This window comes from Prionailurus bengalensis, chromosome B3 (genome assembly GCF_016509475.1).
Source record: "Prionailurus bengalensis isolate Pbe53 chromosome B3, Fcat_Pben_1.1_paternal_pri, whole genome shotgun sequence".
NCBI classification, from domain to species: Eukaryota; Metazoa; Chordata; class Mammalia; order Carnivora; family Felidae; genus Prionailurus; species Prionailurus bengalensis.
The window spans coordinates 105,907,415-105,915,288 of record NC_057355.1 but is presented as its reverse complement, the minus strand read 5'-3'; the positions used below and the strand labels follow the sequence as shown (position 1 = coordinate 105,915,288).

At 39.5% G+C, this 7,874-nt stretch overlaps 1 non-coding gene across 1 annotated transcript; it reads left to right on the top strand.

The window, feature by feature from the left end:
• The first annotated feature begins 3,945 nt into the window (after nucleotides 1-3,945).
• On the top strand, nucleotides 3,946-4,018 carry TRNAK-CUU. The gene has a single exon. It is a non-coding gene; the product is annotated as a tRNA-Lys (tRNA).
• The last annotated feature ends 3,856 nt before the right edge of the window (nucleotides 4,019-7,874 follow it).

The following is a 7,874-nucleotide window of genomic DNA, read 5'->3' as shown; positions in this document are numbered from 1 at the left end:
TTCACCCTTGGCATCCTGGTTCCCACCCAGTATCTTGGTAACCCTTTCACCCACCTGTTCTTACAAGAAGGAAGGAAGTTTCACTCTAAATGCACGTTTGAGCTCAGGTCGGGATTTTACAGAAGAATTACTATCTTTTCTATGAGTATGACTCTAGTAAAATTAAGGATAAGACTGATTACCTATTGAGCTCTAGCAGGTCCCAAGTACTCTGTTGAACACTGTTGATTAACCGGTGAAGGAAACAATCCCATCCCATTAAATGGGAGGAAATGGGCGTAAAAGAGGAAATAGGGAAAACAGTTGCACCTTGTACTTAAAAAGGTAAGAGACAATGGAGGCCTGGTACTTAGGGAATAACTTTCTGATTGGCTAATATTTAAACTGAAATTTAGGATTGTTATGGGAATATAAGCTTGTTATAAGAACTGCCAGGTCAGTCTGGCCTGTCACAGTTGTCATGATTCTAGCCTCCTTCAATCTGGAAAATATTTGCTTAATATTTCTTCATGTTTCACGGCATTAACATTTTTGAAGAATACAAACCATTTATATTATGGGGTATTCCTCAATTTAGGTTTGTATGATATTTTTCATGATAGGAGTCAGGTGGTAAATTTTCAGCAGGAATGCCTCAAAAGTAACCTTGCATTCATATTATAGCATTGTATTAGTAGGCACATGATGTCTGTTCTATTACTGATGATGTTAACTTGCTAAAGATTTCTCCACCATAAAGTTTCTATTTTGCTCTTTGTAATTTATAAATATCTTGTGAAGAAATACTTTGAGACTACTCTTATAAATATCCTACTAGTAGCTCCTCAATCTTTTACCAACTAATTATAGTATTCCATGATTCCTAGTTGGATGGATTAGTATGCTTGCCTAATGGTGATTTTCTAATTCCATCATTCCTTCCACATATGTTATTGCCTTTCTGTTGTCAGGTCATTAGTTTTTTAAGCAGGGGAATTATATGATCTAATTTAAGTTATTAAATTATCTCTCTTGCTTCAGTGTGAAGACTGATAGATAAGGAAGACTATTTGGAAAGCTATTGCAGTCTTTGAGCAAGAAGTAATGGAGAGTGTTTTGGACAGCGGTAGTGGCAGTGGAAGTAGAAATGTGTTGATGGATTTTCGGTATATAGGGCTTGCTGAAATACTGAATGTAAAAAAAAGGGAGAAGGAAGAGTTTCAGTTGCTTCTTTCTGCTAACGAAGCATTATAATTAATGGTTAGTTTTTATTCTTGAACAAATGGATAAAAGCTTTGAATTTATTTGGAAGACTAGCCATTTAATTTACCTATCCTTCATTGAAATATTCTAGTTGCCACCAAAACCCATAAAATATCTAGGAATAAATCTACCCAAAGGGGTGAAAAATCTATACACTGAAAACTATAGAAAGCTTATGAAAGAAATTTAAGAAGACACAAAAAAAATGGAAAAAATATCTCATGCTCCAATATTTAACAAATTGTTAAAATGTCAATGCTATCCAAAGCAATCTACATATTCAATGCAATACCTATCAAAATAATACCAGCATTCTTCACAGAGCTAGAACAAACAATTCTAAAATTTGTATGGAACCAGAAAAGACCCCGAATAGCCAAAGCAAACTTGAAAAAGAAAACCAAGCAGGAGGCATCACAATCCCAGACTTCAAGCTATACTACAAAGCTGTAATCATCAAGACAGTATATTACTGGCACAAAAACAGACACTCAGATCAATGGAACAGAATAGAGAGCCCAGAAATGGACCCACAAATGTATGGCCAGCTTATCTTTGACAAAGCAGGAAAAACGATCCAATGAAGAAAGACAGTCTCTTCAGCAAGTGGTTCTGGGAAAACTGGACAGCAACATGCAGAAAAATGAACCTGCACCACTTTCCTACACCATACACAAAAATAAACTCAAAATGGATGACCTAAATGTAAGACATGAAGCCATCAAAATCCTTGAGGAGAAAGCAGGCAAAAACCTCATTGACCTTGGCCACAGCAACTTCTTACTCAACACGTCTCTGGAGTTTGGCTCAGGTCATGATCTCACAGTTGGTGGGTTCAAGCCCCGCATTGGGCTCTGTGCTGAGCTCAGATCCTGGAGCCTGCTTCAGATTCTGGATTCTGTGTCTCCCTCTCTCTGCCCCTCCCCTGCTCATACTCTGTCTCTCAAAAATGAATAAATGTTAAAATTAAAAAAAAAAATTAAAAAAGAACCATTGATGATAAATAAGGAAAAAAAAAAAGAAATATTCTAGTTGCATTTTTTTGATGAGGGGTTTTAACAAGGGTATTTTGACCAGGGTAAGCCAATAAAGTGCTGAAGAAAACTGAAGAATATAGTCTTAGGAGGGTTCATTTTGGAGGTCAACTACAAGTACTTTAAATTGGTTAGAAGTTCAGTTAAACTTTTAACTAACTTAACTACTTGTGTACGATAAGCATTATTTGAGTGCCTAGTGCCTACTATATTTTCATTAATAATTAAGATTTTGGTGCCCTTTCTGAACTTGTCAGATGAATTGCCTATTTGGGGGCTGGACTGTTAATTTGTCTTGTATCTTGGAGGAATGCATTGAATCATGGTTCCAAGTTCTTTGAGTATTTGCCTGATTCATTAGAAAACTTAAAAGGGGTGGGTATGGATTTATTTGTTTTTATTAAATTACTCCAAATTACCTTTGGAAGTAGTGGATATAAAATTGGTATGTAATTTACACATATCTTTCTTACAGTAAGCTTTTTAAGTTTATCACAATCTGTTTTATACATCCATCTATTAGAAAACATAACACAGTGTTTTGTGTATGGTAGCCACTTAATGAATGTGTTGAAAATGCCAATAAATACAAATTCATTCCCCAGGTACATTCTGTCAACTTATAAAAAACCAAAACAAAACATAATTTGCAGTTGCAAGAATAAAAACTGTTAGTGAATAATTGTATTTTAATATTTTAGGCTTGAATTTTTAAATATTCTACTTAAATCCTAGGCATACTTTGAGTACTTAAATATATAATATTATTTTATGCCATACCTAATTATTTTCTTAATTAAGTAGCTCAGAAAAAGTGATGGCCAATGCGTTAAATTTCTAAATACTGAAATTTAAGAATTCTTTATTCTTTGTTACATACAATTAGACTTTAGGTGGCCCCCATCACAGCGATTTGCAGAGTTCCTTGTCTAAAGAAGTTCACTAATATTTCAGGATATGTATATTTCCATAGGAGATTAATCCATTGTCTCGGCTTGTCAAAATTTGATCAAAGTCCGTTCTTCTCTTTTCCTCTTAGAATTAATAATCTTTACTGTAGGATTCAGTGACTCTATAATCCTTTCCTCCCAGCTTCTGTCATTTGAATCGGATGGTAATAACAACCCCTGAGGGTCCTATGTCTCCATCGTCAGGCAGTTACCGAAAGAGACCTTATTTTAATTGAACCAGAATCCCCTTCTTCAATTTAACTTTCCTTGACTAGATCTCATTAAAGGAAAATTAGCTAAGCGCTACTGTTCTTCCGTGAAACTAACGTCATAGAGGTTGGACTTAGTTTACTAATGCTGCGCCCCAAATTGTAGGAATCCAATCTGCCATTTGATAGAAGGCAGATAGCCTTAAGTGTTTCTGTAAAAAACATAACATATTGGGCAGTAAATATTTTAAAACACTTAAAAAAGAGTCAATGATTCTAATAATACAGACTCTCGTAAGTTTTCAGTGATCTTGGGAGACACACAAAATAAAAGTATTAAATGTAAGTAAAATTAAAGAAATGTTTTTAAAGAATTCTTAAAAAGAATTCGGAATTGCATATTTAATAATGATACAAAAATTTTTATAAGTAAAAAGTAATATAGAGAAGTAAAACCAAGTGTAGTTGAACACTGATCAAGAGACAGAAAAACAGCGCTCTTTCGCAGGCGCCCGGCTAGCTCAGTCGGTAGAGCATGGGACTCTTAATCCCAGGGTCGTGGGTTCGAGCCCCACGTTGGGCGCAGAAGCTTTTGGGCTTTAATTCTATTTCCCCTTGAAATATTTTGGGGTTCCTTCAAATCATCATAACTAAGAAGAGTTCTCTAAACTGAATTAATGCTTTAAGCAAATCTATGGAAAAAAGACCATTTGGCAAACGAAACCGCTCTCGAGCTACGCTTGCACATTTGAAATCAAATGATTTTCAGCGATGCTGAACCACCTCCTTAGAGCACAGACGAAGCCGAAAGGTTACAGTTTAAAGTTGAGACTGGTTTTCCGTGTTCCTATGCATACTTGCATAGTTGTTGGTAGAGGGCGATTTTTCCTTTTATGGGAACAAAATTACGAACCCCAATTTTGGCAGCTTTCAAGAACTAAGAGATCCTACGTAAAAGCAGTTGGCGGGCGGATGGATAGGTGGGGGAGGACTTGGGAGAAAATGTCTTCCTTCACGTCTATGTTTATTTTACTTTTTCTTCCTCTCAGTATAGGGCGTGTCCTGAGGAAAGGGGCGGGGGGGGGGGGGTGCGAGCGAGGACTATCCCCTGGAGAAACAAACATGCCGTGAGAAACGTTTCTTTCCGTGTTGGCATCTACACTGACGGTGCCTCTGCAAGGTTTCTTCCATTGTTCCTGGGACTGTGCTTGGGATCCATCCATCCAATTGGGTGGAAATTAGGAAGTTAGCATTCTGTTAAAGGTGAGGCTCTTTGGGCCAGAAGCACAAAAGAACGGAGATGTGAAAATTCGGAGAGGCAGTTCGGTATCTGGGGAGGCAGGATCTCTGCCTTCTTCACTGAGACGTTTGACCGCACGCGGGCGGGACCGCCGGCAGGAGGCAGGTTCCCGGAGCTCCCGGACCCCGCCGGGAGGGGAACGAGCCGCGTTTCACGGAAGGCAACCCCATCCGGAGCACCCGGCCCCTACCTCCGCATGTTATCCACCGGTTTTCCTCCTACTAAACGACCAATTTTTCCCTCTCCCTCTCCCCCCCCCCCCGCCCCAACAAACGTGCTGTTATTTATCTTAAAACAGAGTAAAAACTGACCTAATTTTCCCGCAGGTTACCGTTCTATTTCTCTGCAGTCTTCCGTGCTCACCCTTCTTCTCCCATCTCTTAATGCTGACAATCCCCTTCAAATAATAATAATAATAAACAAAATAAATAATATTTGGCTTAATACACATTGCATGGAGGGATGTGGGGTGTCTGTTAAGAGGGTATTAGAAAGAACCTATTATAGGATCTGGGCTTTACTTGGTTAATATTGCAGGGGTGGGGAGTCCTAACAAGTGAGGGCCCCTTCTGGATTGGGTGTTCTCAAGGGCAATTCTATGTTGTTAATAAAACCTATCTATAGGGAAAGCAGACCACAGGAGAGATAAAAGCTGAAATTGACAAAGTCACTCAGGTGGCAAGAGGATGTTTGCTGTTCCCAGTTGGAGAGTGACCAATTTGTCTAAAGTGGATATTCTGTGAGATGACAAGGGTAAGTGCAGGCCTCCTGCACTTCTGACCAGGTGACCATCAGCCGGGGAGTCTCACAATCCTCCAGGTTGATTACTTCCCAGAATGGCTCACAGAACTCAGGAAAACAGTTTGCTTATTCCTGGTTTATTTTGAAGGCTACAACTCAGAACAACCATGTTGAAGAGGTGCATAAGGCAAGGTATGAATGGGAAAGCTCAGACCTTCCATACTGTCTCCCAGCTCGTCATCCTGGCAGTATGTGGATGTGTTCACCATCCTGGGAGTTCTCTGAACCCTGTAGGTTAGGGATTATTAATGGAGGTTTCATGAGGTAGGCACGATTTCCTGTCCCTCTCCTCTCCCTAGAAGACATGGTGTATTTGCATGTGTATGTGAAAATTCTAAGCTTCTAATCATGGCTTGGAGATTTCTGGTGACCAGCCCTCATCCTGAAGTGATCCCGGAGCCCTCCAAGAATTGCCTCATTAGGAAAAAAAGACACTCCTATTAACCAAAGAAATTCTTAGGCATTTGGTGTAATGCTCCTAACACCCCCATCACACAGGAAATTACAAGGGTTTTAGGATCTCTGTGTCAGCAACCATGGGCAGAGGCCTAATATAAATTTACACTTGCCTAATTTCTTTCTTCAAATAATGAATGAGCCAACCACTGTTCTCATCGGCAACTAGCCCACCACCCACTTTACCCTACATTGTTTTCCCCATAACTGCTCTTACCTTCTAACTTACTGTGTTAGTATCTGATTCTTTACTTTCTCTACCCCTTGGAACGACAGCTTTTTGTCTTTGCTCACTAATGTAACTCAAGCGCCTAAATTAGCTTCCGGCAGATGTTCAATAAATATATGCTGAACTGCTGAATTAAGTAGGGTGTATTCATTTCCTAGGGCTGCCATCCCCAACTATCACAACTGGTGGCTTAAAACGGAAATGAACCTGCTGTAGGCTTTCTGGCGTCACCAGCAACCCCTGGTGGGCCTGGACTTGTAGGGGCGGAGCTCCAATTTCTGCCTTGGTTAATACCTGTTTTCTCCTTGTGTATCTGTCTCATGGCATTTCTGGCGTCACCAGCAACCCCTGGTGGGCCTGGACTTGTAGGGGCGGAGCTCCAATTTCTGCCTTGGTTAATACCTGTTTTCTCCTTGTGTATCTGTCTCATGGCATTTCCCTCGTCTTATAAGGATACCAGTCATATGGGATTGGCGTCTACCAAAATGACATCTTAATTTGATTGCATCTGCAAAGACTCTATTTCCAAGTAAGGTCATCATATTCAGAGATACTGGAGGTTAGGACTTCAACGTTACTTTTCTGCGGCACACAATTCAACACCTAACAGGGGGCTCCATTCTTTAAACTCAACTGGTAGGTGTCTATCATTTTATAGCCAGATACCTATAAAGCTCTATTTCAGTCAGAGATCTTATTTTTCATCTTATTCAGTGTTGAAAACTTCTCGTAAATAACTCAAATTCAATAAAATTTTAAAAATTAAGTTTACTACGAAAAAGATAATGTTAATACAGTAGTGAATCCATGGGGCATGTGGGTGGCTCAGTCAGCTGAGCGTCCGATTCTTGATTTTGGCTCAGGTCACCATCTTGCAGTTTGTGGGTCCAAGCCCCGCATTGGGTTCTGCACTGTCAGCATGGAGCCTGCTTGGGATTTTCTCTCCCTGTCTCTCTGCCCCGCCCTCCCTCTCGCTGTCTTGTTAAAAAAAAAAAAAAAAAAAAAAAGAAACTTAATCAACAGCGAATCCATACTATTAACAACTAATGGTATACCTACTCCTGGCAATCCCACTGAGAGGTTTCAAAGCTAAGAAATAAAGGGGCTTTGTCTCATGAAGTTTATATTCCAGAGATGTGCTTCTGGGGAAGATGACTACTTTTGGGGAAAGGGTGCTGTGGAAGACTGGCAGGTCCAGAGGATAAAAGAATCTCACTTTTCAGAATGAATCCATTAGGAAACTGGACGGCAAAATTGATCTTTCATAGTTTTATTTGCTGCTTTTAATATGGTTTTCAACTTCTTCATGACCTCATCCTAAATTATAATTCGCAATGCCTCATCTCCATGCCAAATGTTTTAAGACTTTGTGTAGAGAATTCAGTTCACATAGACTAGAATAACTCCAGTTAAAATTCTATTCATCCTTCAGGAACAAGGGCAACAGCCTCCTCTATGAAGCTTCCTTCAACTCTCTGGTCAGGATTATCTACATCAGTAACAAGAAACCAATACCCTTATGGCTGCTAGCACATTCTGTCTGTCATCAGTTTGCACCATCCACTTCTATTAACCTGACAACCTCCTAAGGGCAAAGGCTCAGGTCTCATTATTGTAGCATTTACAGTGTCTAAAACCACTAGATGCAAAGTG